We start from the raw sequence: 21,522 nt of genomic DNA, 5'->3' as shown, positions 1-21,522 counted from the left end.
TCTCCCACTCTAACCTCTTTTTTTTTTTTTTTCCTTCCCCTCCCCCATGGGTTCCTGTTAAGTTTCTCAGGATCCACATAAGAGTGAAACCATATGGTATCTGTCTTTCTCTGTATGGCTTATTTCACTTAGCATCACACTCTCCAGTTCCATCCACGTTGCTACAAAAGGCCATATTTCATTTTTTCTCATTGCCACGTAGTATTCCATAGTGTATATAAACCACAATTTCTTTATCCATTCATCAAAAGAAGAAAGTCTTCCTTCTTCAGGCTCATTATGTTATCAGTGATTGGGTTCCCTTTTAAGGATTCCATTTTAAATGAGGCTTCCTTTGAGGCATCGAGGCTCAGTGTGTCAGGGAAGGACGGAGATAAAAAACAACTTGCACAGAGACTGAAATTGGTAGGTGAGAGAGAGAAGCTGAAATAGATGTACATCAGGAGGAAGGGGAAGCAAGAGAATGCTGTCTCCCCAGCCAACGGGAAAAGCACCATGCCCAGACTATGAAACATTTCTTCTCTCCATTTCCTAGTAGAGATGAAAGCCAAGAGAATAGATTGGATGAGAGAGTGCAGAAAAACGGATCTAGAATCAGAATAGAGGGCTAGGACACAAATTTGCATAGACAGTTCCAATTCTGAATTCCAGGGACTTGTGTTAGTCTCCATAGAGCAAATGCTTAAGAAAATTTCACTGCAGGTGACACAAAAGGCAGGACAATTTCACAGTCCAGTTAAGTGGGAGCAAAATATCTGCTAATAAGTTTTACTTGGAGGCCCACATAAGAAAATGCCAGTATAAATTCACACTTATTTCTCTAGGATTATGTGCTTCTGGTTATCAACCATAAACTTGCAAACCTTTATGAGTTACTAAGAATTGCTATTGTTTGTTTTTTGATATAATAACAGGACAGTGATTGATTATAATCTAAGTGATCAGGTAAATTCACACATTTCTCTATGGTATTGGACCTATAAAGTCCAACTGCTTTTAAGCTCTGAGCTAGCAGATTAATACTAATATGCACAACTGCTGTATTCAGTGGTAGAATCTGTCTTTGGAAACTTTGCAAAATATGTCCTGTTGGCTTTTTGATACACTTATATTTCTTATCAGCATGGGTTAAGAGATTTGAAGTTTGCCATATTGCTAACAAATAGTTTTATACTGCCTAATTTTAATTCGTAAACTTGTCATACCTTGAGAAGAAAATCTGTATGACATAATACAATATATTATTAAGAACAGTAATTTTCTCAAAATTGTATTATGTTAGCATAAATAAAAAGCAGTTATTGAGACAGGCAGAAGCTGAAGTTTACACAATAATATTTTAATTTGCATAGTTTTTTGGTTTTTTTTTTTTTTACTGGAAATACTTAAATGGATTTATGTAGAGATTATATATTGCACCAATACATGGAATGGAATATGCAGATGAATTACTATTTCTATACAAAAGCTTACAATTTATTTGATATATACAGGCTTAGAGATATTTACATTTAAAAATTACCCATTTAAAACATGCAGATTTTGAGGATAGGGAAGTTGTGCTTACATTAATCAATTATAATTACCTTATAGAAGGTTTTTGTGATTTTACAGAGTGTTCAGAATCTGCATTTCATAAGTCAGCTATTGATTTATGGAAGCATCAAGGAGAAACTTGCAAAAAACTCTGATAGAAAAATAAAAGAAATGCCAAGCTACTCCCAAAGTGCACTCATAAAAATACATTTTCTTCATTGTATATCCTGCTTTATTAAAAAGGATGTGGAATTTTCTCCCTTGAATAAATCATAAAAACTACATCCCTTGTCACACAAATCAAATGAATAGGTACCCTATCCACCTAGTGCCTCATTCAAACACCAGCAGTCAGTCCTTTTCTTCTATGGCATATTTATTGCAGGACAGCTACAATCTTTGTGGTTAATCTATACTCTGTGAGTAATCTTGCCCTGTGCAGGACAGATAATGTTAGAGGTTCATTGACCATTGAAAGCCATATGGTGCAGAGAAGAGATGATCATGCACCTTGAGCCAAGTTGCCTTAAACAGATCAATATGTGGACAAACCTGGGTCTTCATACTCTGAGGCTGATGCTGATATTGCTGAAGGTGAGTGCTGAAGGATTTCCCAGATCCTAGTAGAAAGGCTTCCTGTTGCCTAGGCAAAAATTACATAACGCATCTCCTTCAAACCATTGTCAAAGAGAGAATGCCAGAATGTAACAAGCTTATTGGGTCATGCTTTCAGTTTTGTTTCCAATCTAGTCAGGAACATACTTTGATATTTTTAGATGGCAAGTTCCTTTAGAGCAGGGCACCATTGACATTTTGACCTGGATAATTCTCTGCTGTGGGGGGGGGCTGTCCTGTGCACTGTATGATGTTTACTAACATTCCTGGCCTCACCCAACAAATGCCAGTAGTACCTCTCCTCCCAGCTGTGACAACCAAAATGCCTCCAGACATACCCAAATGTCCCCTGGGCATTTGGGAGTAGGGCACAAAGTTGTCCTGAGCTAAGAACCACTACTTTAAGGTGAAGAACGTGGTGTGTGTGTGTGTGTGTGTGTGTGTGTGTGTGTGTGTGTGTTTACATGAACTCAGATCATCTTCTCAATAGCATCACATGAGAAATCAGTGAAGCTTATGTGTACTGAGAATCTATCATGTGCCAGAAAGTGAATTAAGTACCTCCACATTTATTAATGTATCTGTTCTCCTCAAGATGGAAGTTAGGGCTTATAGATGAGGAAATAGAGATGCAGAAAAGTTCCTTGAATTCCTGGGATTCAAAGTGAAATGTTTACGACACCCAGCAACATGAAATGAAAAAAAAAAAAAAAGGTACAGTCATATCTCACAAAGATCTAGCATCAGACTGGCCTTGAATCTAGTAACACAGAGTTAGACATCTGCGTGTTAGTTAGTGTTGGTTTTCTAGAACTGAGCCTAGTTAAGAGTTTTGTATTTGTAAGAAACCATAAGCAGCATAACATTTACTTTATTCTGAAGAACATTCGAGTTAAGAGTAAAATCCTAGGAATTACCTAATTATTAGAAAACAAAATTTGATTTATATGTTCTTATAAGTCATAAAACAACTCCATGTGGCACAACCATTGTAATCAGCATATTCTAGAACTTTTATTCGTCTTTACCAAGATACATACATAGCCAAGCACCAATGAAAGGAAAATTGCTTTGCGATGGGACTTAGAAGGGAGACTGGTAATGTGCTCTTTCCTGTTGGGACTCTCTGTTTTGGGGTTCTATCTTCACCTTAGTTACCTTGTCATTGCATTCGTCATATCTTCCTGATATAGTACATGGACCTCAACTTTAGAAACTTGACATGAATAAGAATATTTGATCTTGCTCTTCTTTTTAGAATTAAAAAAATTCTATCTGGCACTTCTTTTCAGTATTTCATAAAATTGCCTGTCATTTCTTATTTTAAAAAAGAGAAATGTTAAATGGCAACAGAAGGATCTTATTTTAATATAATAAATATAATTTACCAAAAAAATACACTTGGTTAAGAAACACTAAAAAGATTTCAATAAAAAGAAATTTAGAAATATAACTGAAGTTACTGTTACTGTTAAACATGTTTGAGAAATTTTATAATAGTAATATGACAGCTAAGAGATAAAAGATTATCAATACCCTGTGAAAAGTCCTCACCTTTTAAGAAAAAAAGATACACAACTCAATATGGCAGAATAATTCACAGATAAACAGAGCGAATGTCCAAATACGAATGGAAACATGCTCAAATGACAATATTAAAGGAATCTAAACTAAATTAACATAAATATTTTTCATCCATTAATTGGCAAAAATGTAAAAGTGTGAAAATGTGGGGGAAAGTATGTTTTTATTCATTGTTGATAAAAATGTAAAATTTATAGCTTTTTTGGAACATAATTTGACAATTAAAATGAAAACATATACATTTGGTTGCAATTAAAAGAAAATCTAATGTGCCAGTGATGGAAAAAAATAGAAGACTCTGTCTCACATAAAATAAGCCTGGAAATACATAATGTGATTAGAATACTCCATCGTCATCAGGTTTTTGTCCACAGCTGCCATCGTTAGCCCCTAGCTTACATCTCATGACTCAGGATGAATATTTGAGTTCCAGCCACCACATTGGCACTTCAATTAGTATGCTAATAAAAGGGGGGCATTAAAAGATCATTTCCTAGAAATTATGCTTAATAAATCACATAGCCACTTTTAACCACAAGAAACAAATATGCTAATCTGAAATGTAAGGGGTATATTACTAAGGAGGAAGGTAAAATGGTTATTAAGAGGTGACTAGCCAGTACCCTTTGATAGAGCAAAAGAAAAAAATGGCATACAAGGATGTACGTTCAAAGATATTTGTTGTAGCATTGTTTATAGAAGACAAGTAGAAACTCAATAAATGTCCATTAATGGTAGACTGTTAAATAACTTGGGGTATATTTAAGTCATGTAATACTGTATAACCATTTAAATGTAATACAAGGTGCATGGATAGAAGTATTTCCACAGACTATTTCTCAGTACGAATACAACCGAGAATCAGACAACTGACCTATAGCCATTATTATCTTGTGGTGATCAGCAAATGCACTAATGACTGGGAAGGCACTTTGAAATCTATGGAGTGCCAAGAAATTAAAGGGACCGTGATGTAAAACCCAATAGTATAAAATTACAGATGCTTGACTGACATATTTATTAGATATTCTAACTTCTTTAGTATGTCTCCTATACTGCACAGACTAGGAATCGAAACATTGTATTTCCCATACTCCTGTATTTTTGGAGTCCTGAATGTCATTTAGGTTCACCAATCAGATAAACTCCTAGAAAACTGGAATTTAGACATGAGGAAAGTGGGAAGAGAAGCAGAGCATGAGGTGCCATTTTCCTGGTGTGGATTAAGGCACAGGCAGCCATGTCCTAAAAGAGGCAGCTAAGCATCTGACCCCTATTCAACAGGCATCATCCTCAGTATCACAGGAGCAGTAACTTCCTTGACTGGCCAGGTCTGTGGTGTGATTTAAGAAATGGTTGCTGGATTCTTAGCCTGAAGTCTGTTTTATCAACTGGCCTAATATTCTTCACATCATTCGGTACTCTGTAATAAATCCCTTTCTATTTAAATCAGCAAGAGTAGATATTGCTCCTGAAAAGTAAACCCTACCTAACACTGTACTGTTGTTTTTTGATTCCAAAATGATTGCAAAACATGTCTGTACTCGTCTTACAGCTTTTTTAAATTTTTTTTTTTTACATTTTTATTTATTTTTGAGACAGAGAGAGACAGAGCATGAGCAGGGGAGGGGCAGACACAGAATCAGAAGCAGGCTCCAGGCTCTGAGCTGTCAGCACAGAGCCTGACGCGGGGCTCGAACTCACGGACTGCAGGATCATGACCTGAGCCGGAGTCGGACGCTTAACCGACTGAGCCACCCAGGCGCCCCCTCTTACAGTTCTTAAAAATATGAAATATGCCAGAACTCGTACATCTTTAAGATTTATAATTTTGCTACAATGACTGAATCAGATCATGGCATGACAGATAAAAAAGTATGTGACAAGAATATAATCTCTGTAAAATATGACACTTTGTTATCTGCTGGACTAATTTCCTAGTCTCTCTCCTTTTTTCTTACCTTTAGTAATAAAAAGAAGATTGTTAGATTTTAACCCTTCCTCCATTCCAGTTTATTGGTCAAGTACATATTCATTAAAGTCTTGTGGATTCTAGCACAATCCTTGTATCTAGGGAGAAAGTACACAGATCTAAAACACTGCCTGACTTATGTTCCATTTCTCCACCCACCCATGTGGCCCATTGCAGCCTTATCACAGGAATAATAAAGCGTAGTATCCACATGTGTAAGTCTGTAATTATGACTTACTGAAAAATGACTTTCCACCAATGTAGATATATATTCAGCCAACTGAAGGCCAGACTTTCTGGAACTAGCAGTTCAGTGAAACTTGGAAAAATGTGTTTTGATAGCACATCCTTTCAGCAATTGAAGAATTATTCATGTATAAAACCAGCAGTTTTGTTTGTAACTGAAGAAAGAGGATGGCATTGGAAAAAGAAGCATAGCCCACAGTACATGTGCTCTTTGAATTCTCACATGCCTATAATTTTCTGCCATGTGTCTATTTACACCATGAAGGAAAGGGATAATGGAAGAGGTGGGATTGGGAAGACAAGAAGGAGGAAAAAGGAGGGAACCCGTATGCTATTGACAACTGGACAAGTCTGTGCTCTCTTACAAGCACCAGATTCAAAATCTTTGCCAGTGAAGGTCATTCACTTTAACAAGAATAAAACACAATAGCAATATAATTTTCTTAATCTCTTGTATGATTTCCCTTCCATGAATTACATTTCCATCCCTCATTTCTTTTGTCTCATTTCATGCCTTCTATTATAGTGACTTTAATATGCTTACTCCTCAATCTCTTATTGGCCTTGCTTCAAATCACTTACTGTAGGTAATTAGCTCTAGTGTGTCTGAGCCTGTGTTATCTCTGTCTGTTCTGTTCACAGCAGAGTCTTTTATGAGTTCCCTTCTTCATTTAGAATGTAAAAGAGTCAGAATAGAATCAATGTCTGCTGAGAACTGTGTGGTTTCGTTTGTTTATAATTTCAAGCAACTAATTGCTCTGCTTCGTTTTCTTGATTAAAAAACACAAATCCAGTGGCAGGAACATTGTTTAATTAAAAAATACCAAGTGAAGCCAATCTAACATTAAAGGAAGGAAGGGGCTGCCATGTAACTGAACCAAATACAAAACCAAACATGAAGCCACCACAAGAATGAATACGTAGTATAAAATATTCTTAGACTTCAGGATTCATTTAACCCAGGCCACTGATTTTGCCTCTATCAATACTGAACAAAATAATCATAATTAATAATAATAATAATAAATAAACCAGCATTTTTTCACCAATCCACCAAGAAAAGAGATATATCATTTTGCCATAAAATTTTACAAGTTGCGATGCAAAAGAAATCATGTGAAAATTCTGACATGTCTGTGTACTGATTCAATCAGCCTCCAGAAAAAAAAGTAGGCATCAGAAAATGTGGTTAGAGAACCCTGAGAATATTAACTGGCATTCAGAATTGTAGAACATGGCACATGGAGAGGTGGAGACGGCCTCCAAAAAAAAAAATCATAATAATTAATGAAATCATCACAATGAGATTTCAGCTGAAGCAGGGAGAAGTTTCAGGAGACAGTACCCATTCATATTGTCTCTTCAAACTAAAAGAAAATTGGAGGGAGTATAATCATCATAGTTCTATCTAGATCATTATTCTAAGCAATAAATAGGGAACTCAGACACTACAAGCCTCTGTAGGGAGCAGAGTACTGGGGATAAGGGCTCTCCTTACTGAGAGCCCAAGGGCATTTCTCCTTCACCCACCACACCTCAGAAATCCTTCTTGTCCTTCTGCTGAATCAGCTTCTAGGGAGAGACCATCTGATAAAATAGACTGAACAATCAGAGCTTTGGGTTTCTAAGCTAAGTTATTAAAACATATTTTAAATTTGCTGGAGAGAACTCTGGTAGATTCTCTTTAACATAAGATCAAAAGAGAGATTCGAAACCCAGTTCCTCCATCAAAGGCTACACACTCCCTATTGAATTCTCCATGGTCCTATGTCCAAACCTGACATAATCATAAAAGTGAACATAAAATAATGCCTCCAAACTCCAACTCAGAGTAGGGTATGAACAAATCACATTTAAGAAGTCACCCTGTACGAAATCCTACCATGGCCCCTCCCACAACACTTAGAATTAAATCCAACTTCTTAATTTTGGTCGTGGATTAAAATATCCTTCTCCAAAATTTATATTTGGAGCCCTACCGCCAATGCTTTAGAATGTGATGATATTTGGATATAAATCCTTTAAATAAATAATGAAGGTTAAATGACATCATCAGAGTAGGGCCCTCATATAATGGGACAAATATCCTTATGAAAAGAAACACCTGGGGTATGTGTACACAGAGAAAAGGCCATCTAACATATAAGGACACCGTGAGATGATGGCTATCTACAAGCTGAGGAAAGAGGCCTCAGGAAAAAACAAACCTGCTAACACCTTGATCTTGGATTTCTAGCTCCAGCACGTTCTAGCCTCCTAATTTCTGTTGTTTAAGCCACCCAATCTGTGATATGTTGTTATGAGAGCACTAGCAGATGCATATACTGGTGCATTAAGACTCACACAAGCTGCACCTAATTTCCTAGCCCCTTTTATTCATTGTGGACCAGTTCTGTTTCTTTTTTTTCCCCTAAAACATTCCAATCACTCCCTTCATCCAGCACTAAGCCCTTGCTTTTCTTCTCAAGATTATCATATGGGCTGGGGTGCCTGGGTGGCTTAGTCGGTTAAGGTTCAGACTCTTGATTTTGGCTCAAGTCATGATCTCACAATTCGTGAGATCAAGCCTCGCATCAGGCTCTGTTGGGTTTCTTCTTGGAGCCTGCATGGAGCATGCTTGGGTTTATGTCTTCCCCTCGCTCTCTGCTCCTCCTCTGCTTGCACTCTCTCTCCCTCTCTCTCAAAATAAATAAATAAACATTAAAAAAAAAAAAGATTACCAAGTGGGCAGTCATTCTTGTCGTTTTGGTCCCTGCACAAATGACACGTAATAAAAAAAGCCCTTCTTTGTTTACCCAATATATCCCGTATCATCTGCACCTATAACACTGCCAGGGATACAGCCAGCACTTGATAAATATTCATTGAAGGAATTGAAGAAAAAAACAAGGAAGTCAAAATTTAAAAATAAATAAATCCCCCAAATGACTGAAGTCCCCAAGCATGAGAAAGATGGAGAGAAATGGTGTAACATCTATGCCACCATCATGTTACTGTAAGTAAGGAAGGGAGAGATCAAATGAGGGAGGAAATAATGAAAAAGAGAGGTGAAAACTTGGCTTAGCAGAAGACAAAACATCAGAAAAAAAATATCCCCAGTGTCCCTCACATTAGCAAAGTATTAATATAAACCTAAACTTAAAATATGAGCAAAAAGAGATGTTAAACTGACAGAATGAGATGAAAAGAGAAATACAGATCTAAGAAAACAAATGAGCATCCACCAACACACTGACAGACAGCACATAAGTTAGAAACAATAAGTACTAGAGATGATAAAAAAAAAAAATGAAACTGCTTGTGAGGAATAAAAGGTTGAGATCACCACCATGTGCTGAGGTAAACCAGCCCACAAGTGAGTAAGTGAGAGCATGTATAAGAAATAGAATGCAGACCTACTGTTTTTCTAGTCTCCTCTGCATTCTTGTTCCATTATGTAAAAAATATTTTCTATAGAAATCTTGTGCCTTTATCAGTACCTTTTTCCTGGCTTCCCAAAGGAAGGCATGAAATCCGTTTGTTCAGTACAAGTCTAACATCCTTACCTCCACTTGTTAGGTAGGGATGATGTGTTCAGTGCTGCTGCTATCACTGTTCTTTCTGAGCTTCAGCAGGTTTGGAGCAGGCATGGTGTTCTCCATGCTGCTACCTGAGTAACTGCTTGGCAGACCCCCCCTTTAGTAACCAGTTTGGGGCACTGGTCTAGGCTTTAGTCACCTGCCTACTTACATTGAGAGAAAAAGGAAAGCCTTGTCCATTTCTCAATTACTTCAGAGTATAGAGGTATCCTTATTCGCGGATGTGCTTAGCTATTCATTTGAGGTTATATGAATTAAACTTTCCCTTATGACCCACATTTTTAAGGGGTTACCCTTATCACTCCCTTGTGATCGGTGTTAGATGGCAATATATATTGATCAGAATTTTATATACCAATTCAAATTGATTATCAGCCCTCAGAGGAATAGTACCCAGAAAGGTGTCTCTGAATCTACAGTATGGATCAAGATTAGTTGTGGAATTTATTTCCCTTTAGCTGACACAAAAATCTAATTTCCTAAAGTCATTTTGAAACCAAGATCTTCACAGAAACCTGTATTATAACTCTTAGTTTCTAAGATATTAAAATCTCCCTATGTCTTTTGTTATACTTGTATTAGTTTGTTATAGTATTGAACTAATTAGTTTTATCCCAAGACCAAAATTGCATAAATATGATACAAGTTGATAAAGTTTATTATGACTCATCACTATCATCACTATGGTTTTTTTCTGACAATTTTTTAATTTTCTTAGGAAATCATTTCAGTTGCTGAATCTCTTTAGGGTAGGCAATATGAAAACATGAATTGCTTCTCGGATTCCAATAGGTAGATCAACACCTAGGCTATTGAAAGTTATAGTGTATAATTACATAATTATATACATAATTTAAAAGTATATGTATGTATATATATACATACACACTCACAAATATGTGTATCATCCACATATATACATATGCATATAGTGTATATATAAAAATAGAATTTCCATAATCTCCCCACATATCTATGTTGGTTGTAAAGATATTTGAAGTAGTTGAATAGATTTCATCTAATATGTATTTACTCATAGAAATATTTTTTCACTTTATATAGGAAAAGGAATATATAATTCTTATATATCATATTTATTACATTCTCTTATATTGTAATATTTATTTCCCTCAAGTTCCTTTAGTGGTAATAAGAACACATTATCTACCAAAAAGGTTTGGTAATTTGAAGAGCATTTGTTACAGAGATCTTAAATTAAATTAAGAAAAGATCTTTCAGTTGTAATGAAGGTATAATAAAATTCTAATGAGTTCTCTTTTACTACCTAACTGTATTGAAAGAAATGGCATCCGAGTAAAACTGATACGCACTTTAATCTACATTTAAAGGCAAAGTCATAATTTAGATTGAATCAATGATTTAGATAATAAATGTTGTATGCCATGGTGTATCGGATAAGATAAACAGTTATTAAGTTCCTATTATATGGACTGTGCTAAGTAAGAATAAGAAATAGTTACTGCCTTCAAAGAGTTTTAAATGTAATTGAGGAAAACAACAACATAAAAAGTTAAATAACATTTTACAACTATAGCAAAAGTGATGTTATAAAGAAGTACATGAGTAACTGCCAAATGGATTATTCAACAATAATTGCATGTAGAGTATGCAGGAAAGAGTGCTCATGTTTCAGGGTTGGCCTAGGGCTGCTTTATGGGCAGGGTAGGGTAGAGAACGGAGGAAAGAGTAGGCACTGTGAAGCTACACTAGAGGGTTCGAGAAGGCCATCCATTAATACATTCAACTTGTCCTTCCCCAGAGCTAACATCATAAAGACAAGTTATTTTAGTATCGCTTTTGGAACCAGACTTATAAAACCCACAGAGCAGGTAGAAAAACAATGAGTTCCATCTCCACCATAGAAAGGATAATAGTTTACTTGCAAGTAATTGCAATTAGCATTCTAGGTTATTGCCAAGTGTCTGAGTTCTCCTGCAAAGGTAACACATGAAAAAAAACAAACAAACTATAATTTCTAGTGAACAGTTCAGAGGCATCATTATATTTTAGTATGCATTCTTTTATTCACTCATTTAATGGCTATTTATTGAAGGAATGAACAAAACCAAACAAATCTTTCCCTTGTGGACTTGGCTTCTGAGGAGGAAGAAATGCATTGGAAAAACAAAGTTTATAATGTCAGTGATAAGAAAAATAAGAGTACGCAATGGAGGATGAAGAGGGAGGCTATCTAGACACTGTAGATAGTCTGTGAGGATGTGGCATTGAACAACACTCAATCTCCATTCCCCTTAAGTTTAGATAATGAAATCCTTGCTTAAAATGATCTGCAGACATTACAATTTGCACAAGAGAGTTCATAATTAAACTTGTAATAATTTGGTGAAGGGGTGCACGTGAATGTACTTTAGCAGAGCTCTGTTCCAGTATGTTTGAATGTTAACAGAGATTTATGATCCCAACATAACATCAAGCGGTAAAATTGTCACCACAATATGTCATTTTCCCTGGCACCAGTGTCATAAAGGTCATTCCCTATAGAGATACACAAGAAAAGATAAAATGAGAACAAAAGGAGGGAGAAAGGAGAAATGGTTGACTAGACAAAGAAAAATAGAGCAAAAAGAGAAAAGGATGAGAAGAGTAGAATAAGAAGTGACAGAAGACACTCCCTTTTATGAACTCCGACTTTGTACCAGTGACTATTCCAATACTTGTCACATTTTATGTCAATCATTCGTATATTCAACACTGCGGGCCACAACTCACAGGTAGGGCAAGGGTGAACAGCGCAAGGCTTCTGGCCTGGTGCTACGGTCTCTGCTATGGCATAGCTTAAGTCTCATCACAAAATGCATGAAAGAGGAGGGCGACCCTGCCAAGAAAAGATGGCCTTAAAGCAGCCTCAAAATAGCCCCTATTCCAAATCTAGAGCTGGCACATCATCCACAAGACTTTCTTAAGCTGGCCTGCAAGGCCTAAGGAGGCAGGTACTGGAAATGCCCCTCAGGAGTCCCTTGGAACTCTCTCCACTGACCCATGAACGCTAAGAGGCGGTGGGCAAGTGCCCAGCACTTACAAAGCTAGGGTACCATTTCAGGGGAACACAGGAGAATAAAGGTCTTTTTCTTCTAAAGATGGCATTAAATTTTGATACTGGCAGCTGTCTGAAGCCATGTAGGAATGATTTTGTTTCAAACAACAACGAAAAGCATAGTTTCAAAATGAATGTTCAAAAAAACAATGCTCCTGTCTGTAATCAACCTTCAGTCATTCACAGTGGCAAATTGTGAATCATGATATGGATAATTTTAAAAGTACATCCTGTTAGAAATCACTTTTTTAAATAGGCTCCATGCTCAGTGTAGGGCCCGATGTGTGGGGCTTGAACTCATGACACTGAGGTCAAGACCTGCACTGATATCAAGAATATACTCAACTGACTGAGCCACCCAGGAGCCCCCAAGAAATCCCTTTTTAATTTTGAAATATCTTTCTGCTTTTTCATTTGACCATGATTTAGAATGTATTCTGTGGAATTCAAAATCTCCAACCAAAACAATGAGGTGCAATGTTAAGAAAAATGGTAACGTGAGGTGAAAATCTATGCAAAATTTCATTTCTTATTAATTTAGGGTTTTAAGCTTGGAAGGGACAAATAAGATAAGGGGGTTCAACCTCTCATCTCACCAATGAGGGCAACTGAGGACCAGGGCTATTAAGTGACATGTCCAGGGTTTCATACAGTCTTCCTTTCCCTTTATCTCTCTCTTTCTCTCTTTCTGCCTTTCTTTCTTTGTCCTCCCTTCCTTTCTTCCTTCTTTGGCTCTTTGTTCCTTGTTTTTTTTTTTCTTTCTTATGTCCTTTTTAATAATGGAAGAATACAATTCTCCTGACTTTCAGACCCAGTGCTATTCCATGTTGCCTCTTAACAAGTAGACGTATCTTTTCTCACATAAATCCAAGCAAAACTTCTTCTTTATTCCCTCATTTATTATTTATTTGACCAAAACATATTGACTAGGTATTAGGCATTGTTGTGGACTACAGCGATATCCATGATATTTTATACCCTCAAGGAATTCATAGTCCAGGAATAGAGATGGACAGTGACAGATACTTGCAAAGTCTATGTTGAAGCACTGAAGAAGGACACTTAACACAAGCCAAAGTTAGGGAAGAGTAACTGGAGGAAACAATGCCTAGGCTGAGCCCTAACAGAAGAGTAAAGGAAGGGAAATGGAACTTTGGATAAAGTGTAGAGGTGAGATTCTATCATAGGTGGGGAAATACTCATGAGTCCGAGGTAAAGAGTGGTGAGCAGCAAAGAAGGAAAGGAGTGAAACATTTGTTTTAAAGAAATAGTCAAAGAAGTTGTACAGGACTGCAAGCAAGAGGTTCACCTTGAGAATAGCTGACGACAGTGTAAACCAGAACTAAAGATTACAGAGAATATATCTGAGAACATGTTGGATATACAGTCACCAGTGTTTGGTGTCTGACAGACAGGATGATGGCTGCTGGAAGAGGAAGGGTAACTACCAAATGCCTAAATTTGGTTTTTAGAAAATGCAAAATGGGTATTAGAAACATTTACAGAAAAAAAAATGTGTATAGTTTTAAACACATTGGGATTAAGAGCTTCAATTGCACGGAAGAAATCTGGCCTGGAGCTATAGACCTTAGTAGTCATTAGCGTATACATGGCACCTGAAATCTTGAGACTAGATAAGATCAACCAAATAAAGAGTGGAAAGAAGTATAGAAGGCTGGGGAATTCATTCATTCACAAGTAAACTGTGCTAGATGCTACAGATTTATATTATTTTTTTAAAGTGAGTGAAGTTTTATAAAATTCTATTGAGAAAAGTAAGAGAATCCACTAGATGTTAGAAGGTGATAAATGATATGTTGGAGAATGAAATGTTTAAGGAGGAAATAGAGCTCATGAACAAAAAGAGAGAGAGGGAACCATCGCTGAAACCACATGAATGGTAACTTTGAAAAGGAGAGTGATCAGATCAGATGGACCAATTGCAGCCAAAAAGTGCAGTAAAAACTGGCATTACAAAATTATCAGCCAAATGCTTGGAGCAGAGCTAGTGAATTTAAGTATATAAACAAAAATCAAAATGAATGATAATGTATATACACACTAGAAGCTTAATGAGAAGAGAGTCCTGGTAGAAAGGAATGTGCGTGTTTGTTAGATGTTACTTTTCTCACTACTGATTGGCAGTGAATTTACAATTTATTTCCATTCCAATTCTACAGATTTAATGGCTGGTTTAAAAGCAATCTCTGCCCTCAGGTAACATAACATATGCAAAGATAAGACAAATACATACAATCTGTCACAAGAAATCTACAGGTATTCTCTAGCCTGTAATTTTTAAAATAAAGTATTTCCATGTGTAGTTATCATATTAGTTGATACATGATTACTGCATGTGTACTAAGTGAAAGATAGTATTCTAGGCCCTGGGCAGGGGGCGGGGAAGACATCCAACATACATTTCCTGTTGTCCAGGGATTGTCAGTTTAGCTTGCATCTTTTATGAAGGTTTATTTCATTAATTTTGGGAACACTACATTATTAGAAAAATAATAAGAGCATGTATAGCTTATTAATTAAGTTTAAATTGTTTCCCCCTTGATAGTAGGAACAGAATATTAATTAGTCTTTTCTAAACTATTCTACAATTATGCCTAGATTATAATAAAAGATTTCCGTAACCAGTACCACGTTTTAATAGATGTACCAATAGGACTTTAGTTATATGCCAGCAACAGAAAAAAATATTATGCAGTTATTATGATATTTCACATTGATGATAAGGTTCTAACTATAAAGAAAACAATCACCATTACTTCTGCCAACTACTAAAATAAAATTCAAAGGAACATTATTAATTAATGGATTTCTTAAAATAGACTTTTAAAATGCCCTGTTGATTCAAGACAGTGTCATGCCAATAGTAAGCAATTAATAAAATCTGAATTGATATAGATATTAATACACAGTATCTCCTAACATGGCCTGTGCTGGGATGCACTAATATTAAGGTTTTTTACTGTATTGACAAACAGAGCATAAAAATGGACTTATCATTAAGCCTACTTTATTAATTCATAATTGCAAAATTCTTCGTTACCTGCCTGTGTTCAAATGGCTGTGTACTGAGAACTGCGGATCTGTCAAGACATGATGACACCTGCCCAACTCATCTATTCACAATCATGACCAAATTCTAGCATGTCTTGATGATGGGTCTAGGATGATTCCACCCCATTTTGAATGCCTTCCTGAGAAATCTCAGTGCTGACAGAATTTACTGTTTGTTTCAGCCAAAACCCTACAATAGGCCCCTGAAACCTTTCCTAGAGCAGTTATTTTAGAAAGCTGGCACCTTTGAAATGTTAAATACCACCCCAGTGTTTGTTTGTTGTTGTTGTTGTTTTTCAAGAACAGGACAGCAATCTCTTTAAAATGCGCTGAGGTAGCCCTGGTCTGGCTCCCAGTCCCTGTGGGAGGATGAGGGCCCAACTTCAGTGGGTGCCTTACATCTACTGGACACTGCCTCCTTTCATATAAATAGAAGTTTGTTTCTCCTCTGGATATGCACCAATTAACAAGTCACAGGGACCAACCCCCCTCAACACCTTTCAGCGTTTTTCTTCTAGTACCCACCCGTCAGCCTTTAGAAGATCTGCTTTTTGTTTTGAGGATTTGAGTTGTCTGTGCTTGCCTCTTTTCCCTGTTGGAGTAGGTGCTGAATGAAACCTGTCCTTACCACTTTACCACCCAGTTTGGTTTATCGTTGAGAACACCTTCTACTAGAAAATCTTACATCTTCATAACCTCCTCTTCCCCCCCACCATCCCCTAAAGAGGATGGCCTGAGGCCCTTGGTCTTTTCTTCTTTCTACATAGTATTCCCCATTTACAGGTCACTTGGACTATGCTGTCCCTGTTATGGGCATGTAATAATCAGAACAAGGAGGGACGCCTGGGCGGCTCAGTTGGTTAAGCAGGACATGATCTCACAGGAAATGAGTCTGAGTCCCGCATTGGACTCTGCTGACAGCTCAAAGCCTGGAGCCTGCTTCGGATTCTATGTCAGATTCTGTGTTGGATTCTGTGTCTCCCTCTCTCTCTGCCCCACCACTACTCATGTTCTGTCTGTCTGTCTCTCTCTCAAAAATAAATAGATAAAAAAGTTAAAGAAATATTCAGAGCAAGGAAGCTGAAATGAAGACTTTTTTGTACATGGAGGTGGAGAGAATGAGTAATGCAACAGTTGAGTTTTTTCTTCTTGATATTTTAAAAGAAAAAGCTATGGACCCTTAGCTTTTAGTAGTAGTAGTAGTAGTGGTATTTATTACCAAGTATCATTACGGAAACCACTAGTCTTTTCTCCCTACCTCTGATGGTCACCACAGATGCTCTGCGAAATGTCTCCAACACACCTGCCTCTCTCATTAGGGCAAGGGCAGCTTCCCGCCAAATGGTTCTTCACCTACTCCAGTGGCTTCTCATGCCATGTACTATTTGATACTTTTGATACTATGGAACCCTCCTGCTCTTCCATGAAGAGCATGAAGAGAATGTGCTTCTTAGGAAGGGTTTAGATCAAGTTATGGCGAGTGAAAGCCAGGTCCACCCACCTTCCACCTATCTCCAGTACTTCAAGACATTTTTGTCTACTTCCTGACATATCAACAAAGTTCCATCCAAACTTGTTCCTGAACAGAGCCTTCACTTTCTTCACCTGCCCCCTCTGCCTTTTCCCTTTTTCATAATTTTAATGTGAAAATTCTATCTTTCAGAGAGAGTCCATTAACGTTTCATATTCATCATTAGCCCAGGAGGACTTTCCAGCAGAATGAAATAAGTAAACTCTCCTTTTTAACCCCATTACATTTAAAAAAAAAATTTTCTCCTAGTACCTAATTTTATTTGCTGTTTTATTTTCCAATCTCTCCTTTTAAGAGTAAGGATTTTGTCAGAGAGTTCTGTATACAGGCAATAGTTGATAAACATTTCATCAGTGTAAAAGAATGGCAGAAACATGAGTAGCAAATCATGTTTCCATAAAAAGATAAACTTAAAGGTTTTGCAAATATATCCTGAGATTAGCTTTACCTTCAATTCAGTTTTCCATACAGCTAATATGGGGGAAAAAACTTCCCATAAGAAGGCATATCTTTTAATTTAAAATAATAAGAATGTATGGTTTTAAATTCTCCCTGGGAGACAAGTAAGTACTAAAAAAAAAAAAAAATCAGATGGTAAAAACAGCTTCTTTGTTGAATATTGCATTCGATCATTGTGAAGACAGTATTCAAAACCCACAAGTAGTTCCCTGGACTTGCCAGTCACATAATGGTTACGGTTACATATTTTCATCATTCACTGAGCACCATTAAGTTGAGCTTTTATTAGAATATATATCTATTTAAAGTATAAATCACTATTTAATATGTTGGCCTAGCACAAGATATCCATGACAAGATGTGAAATTCATTATGCATTATTAAAGAAACTCAAGGAGTTTCCACAACCAAAGAGGAATTAATTTTGCAAAAGTCTGGAGAAGTGTAAAGATTTTAATCTTACCTTAAGAACTCTTAATGAGAGATCGGTTCAAACAGAGTTCATCATCTCTGAAATGGAACACAAAAAGTGCTACCTTCATGAAGTAAAATAAAATTTAAGTAGGATAATACATAGTTTATTTGGACTCATGGTTAAGATAAGTTATAAATGCAATTTTTTTCTACACATCTTAAAGATACTGGATGAGTGGCAGAAAGAAAGCCTGAAGAATAAAGGAAGTAAATTTACATTGGGACAAACACCTACACCTACACTTTTTTGCCATGTAAATTTCCTCATAAGAGGAGTAGGATTTCCAGAAATTTACCATTAAATAAACCAGGTTCACATGTTCAGAAATAGTTCTAAGCTATGTCAACAACACAAAACCGTAGCCACCTCCTGGGTAAACTTCAAAACCACAGAGGTGGTATTCAGTAAATTAAAGACATCATCTGGACAAACACAGGAGAGAGTTATTAAATCTTTGTGTCCGGTAGCCAGTTTCTACAGCGACGCCCAAACACAGAGAGATCTTTACTCCAAGAAAGAGCATTTGTGATTCAATACATATATCTGCAGTAGCCAGAAAGTAGGTGAGAAACAGAGGAGGCAAGCATTCTCTGCTTCGGGGCTTTCACCGCAGTCTTTTAGGAAACCAGCTTGTATCTCACCAGACTGAAAGGGCAGGAAGGGCACCAGGATGGTGAATAAGACTTTTCCTTTGGGCTCTGCTCACAGAGGAGGGGAACAAGGGTTTTTGTAGACATTTCTGCAATAACTTCTCCCTTGGCATGGGGAGCCGGAGATGCCAACACAACTGTCACTACTGCTGCGATGGCGATGTTGAACTTTTACCGGGAAAAGTGTAGAGAAGCACACACACATCTCAACAACAGCCTTTGTCTTTAATTCATGATACTAACACACAAGCCCATAGGAACACATATATACTATATACTGTCCCAATCCTCTCTCCCATCTACATTCACCTTTCATGCATGGCTTGACTTTATGTCATATCCTGAATCATCCTCTGAGTTGTATTTCCCTCTGTCCCTCAGTTGTCGCTATTTCTTTTGCTTTGTAAAAAGATCAGGAGCAGACTTGCCCGCCTCTTCCTGAAGGAGCGCATGTTGGGTGCCCAGGAAAGTCCTGGAGGCACCAGCTCCGCAAGTTCTCTTGATAGGAAAGTGGGGGGAGGGACAGCCGAGGGGAAGGAATCTACAAAATGTTACTAGTAAATGGAACGGGGATCCCTCCGCGGAGTTGGAGTGTCTGTGAAGTGAAGCGGCGGCTTCCTCAGCTCCTAAGCCCCTGAGTCCACACCTGTGAGACCCGGTGCCCTCGCGTGCTGTTCACACCCGCACGACCCGCGGCGCTCCACACCACTTCTCTGGGGCTAAGCTTTCTTTTCAGATGAGCCCCCTTGTGCATCGGAGGTGGTGGCCACTTGTGCAATTGAGCTCCGGGATGTCGCTTGTCCTTTCCGCTTCCTCGCTGGAAAATGAGAAAAACCAGCCAATCACCGGGCCGAGGGGGTGGAGGCTGCTGTTTTCTCAAGCTGCGGGCGCCACCTGCACAAGGCAGGAATCAGGAATCTCCTTCCCTCTTTCCCCTCCCCTCCCACGTCCTCTTCTAATTCCTCTCTCTCTGTGTCTCTCTGTCTCTCTCTCTCTCTCTGTCTCTCCTCTCTCCTCTCCTTTTCTCCTCTCTCGCGCGCGTTCTCTCTCTCTCCCTCCTTCCTTCACCCAGTCGCTCTCTCCCTCCCCAACTGTCTCTTGGGCGAGCACACACACTCCGGCAAGCACCAACCCTTGCACACCCCTGGAAGAAAGCAGCGCGCTAAAAGTCAGGTCGCCCTCCCGGGAAACCTACATATCAGCTGTCTGGAAGTTAGTCCCCTAATCAACGTGGAGAGAACACCTCAGCCTGGGACAGATTAGAGACGCATCTTGCTCAAGGGATGCTTCCTTTAGAGTGGGGAATGGGTTACAAGGGGGCTAGTTTCATACACGCGCCTTTGCTAAATATACACACGCGGACTCGGACTCGCATACACACGCCGACGCGGACTCGCATACACACGCCCTCCCGAGAAGAGTGAATCGAGGAAGGGAGGGGGAATGAGGAGGAGGACGTTTAGTATTCGGTGCACAGCTCGATCTGGAAAGTACCCATACACACATGAACCAATTAGCCGATCGCCCACTCAGGGTGGGTGGTGGATGACCACCCCGATTTAGGATCTTGCGGGAAACAGATGACAGAGGTGTCATTAAGCGCTTTATGGATATTTACGCTACTTTTTTATTGCCTTTGTGTATACTCCTGTACAAGTCAAGAAAACAACAATTTACTTAAACTTCACTGCGGAGAAACAGGATTCTGAGGGAAAGCAGCCACTAAGGACCTCCATTTTAAACACAGGCTGCCCACCCACATTCCGCACTCACAGGAGGTGGGGGGGGGGGGATATAAATGAGAATGGATATTCTCTAAAGGTCTCAGCTATCAGTGGGTTCCTTGTTTTTCTAATGATACTGGAATCTGTGACAGCCTCACCCTCACTATTTCTCCCAGGGTCTGCTTCCATCTTGTCTTTCTGCCTTGCAGGGAGAGAGGCTTCCAAAGGCCTGTTGAGGTCCACAAGCCTCCACCTCACAGCCTGCCTGGGCTCCCTGGTGTTTTCACGCTGGCGTGGCCACAGTTGAGCCTTTGGGGTTTACACATTCTCTTGCTAAAAGAAAAAAAAAAAAAAAATGGTGAGTCACAAGACCACTGATTCTCTGTTCTAAAGAAAGGGACTACAACCACTCCTACCCCCCACCCCCACCCCATCCCTCAAGATTTAGGAAGTTAGGAACCCCTGAGTCTAGAGCCCATCCTCATTAAGAGTAGGCTAAGGAATTGGGTCAAACACGCTCGAACGATCAGTATTATGAACACTGATACTTCTAGTGAATGGCTGGGAGCATTTCCTGGTTATTGATACTACTGCAAATCGACTTTCAATAATGCATTTCTGTCATTGTGACTATTTCTCCATAAACGAAAACTGCAAATTTGGTATTTGTGTCATGTTTGGGATTTCAAATTTTTTACATTATTTTTTAATAATTTTTAAAATGTTAAATGAACATATTATTAAACATAAATATATTATTAAATGAACATCTTATTAAAAATAAAATACAATAGAAGTCATTCATAAAGAAATATTCAGCACTCAATTAAATTAATTGCCTTCCTTGACCAACTACCAGTGTAGCAGGCTGGATGTGAGAGTGCGGGAATGTACACATGAATAAAATACAGCCCCAAACCAGACAAGGAGCTCATTATCTCAGAGGGAAATCAGACTTTAAAATAAACAAATCACAATACTGAACAGCTCACTAACAGTAGCAT

General features: G+C 38.1%; 1 long non-coding RNA gene across 1 annotated transcript in view; it reads right to left on the bottom strand.

The window, feature by feature from the left end:
• LOC121012507 (uncharacterized) overlaps positions 1–19,732 on the bottom strand; it is a 72,753-nt gene extending 53,021 nt beyond the window's left edge. The window contains exons 1-2 of the long non-coding RNA XR_005782149.1: positions 19,441–19,732; positions 18,133–18,179 (exon numbers count right to left, since the gene is read on the bottom strand). This is a non-coding gene — a long non-coding RNA (uncharacterized LOC121012507). The remainder of the gene's footprint in view (positions 1–18,132; positions 18,180–19,440) is intronic.
• Positions 19,733–21,522: the final 1,790 nt, after the last annotated feature.

This window comes from Herpailurus yagouaroundi, unplaced genomic scaffold (assembly GCF_014898765.1).
Source record: "Herpailurus yagouaroundi ecotype Mexico unplaced genomic scaffold, PumYag 29, whole genome shotgun sequence".
NCBI lineage: Eukaryota > Metazoa > Chordata > Mammalia > Carnivora > Felidae > Herpailurus > Herpailurus yagouaroundi.
Note: the sequence above shows the minus strand (reverse complement) of the source record. Positions and strands in the feature narration are given on the sequence as shown.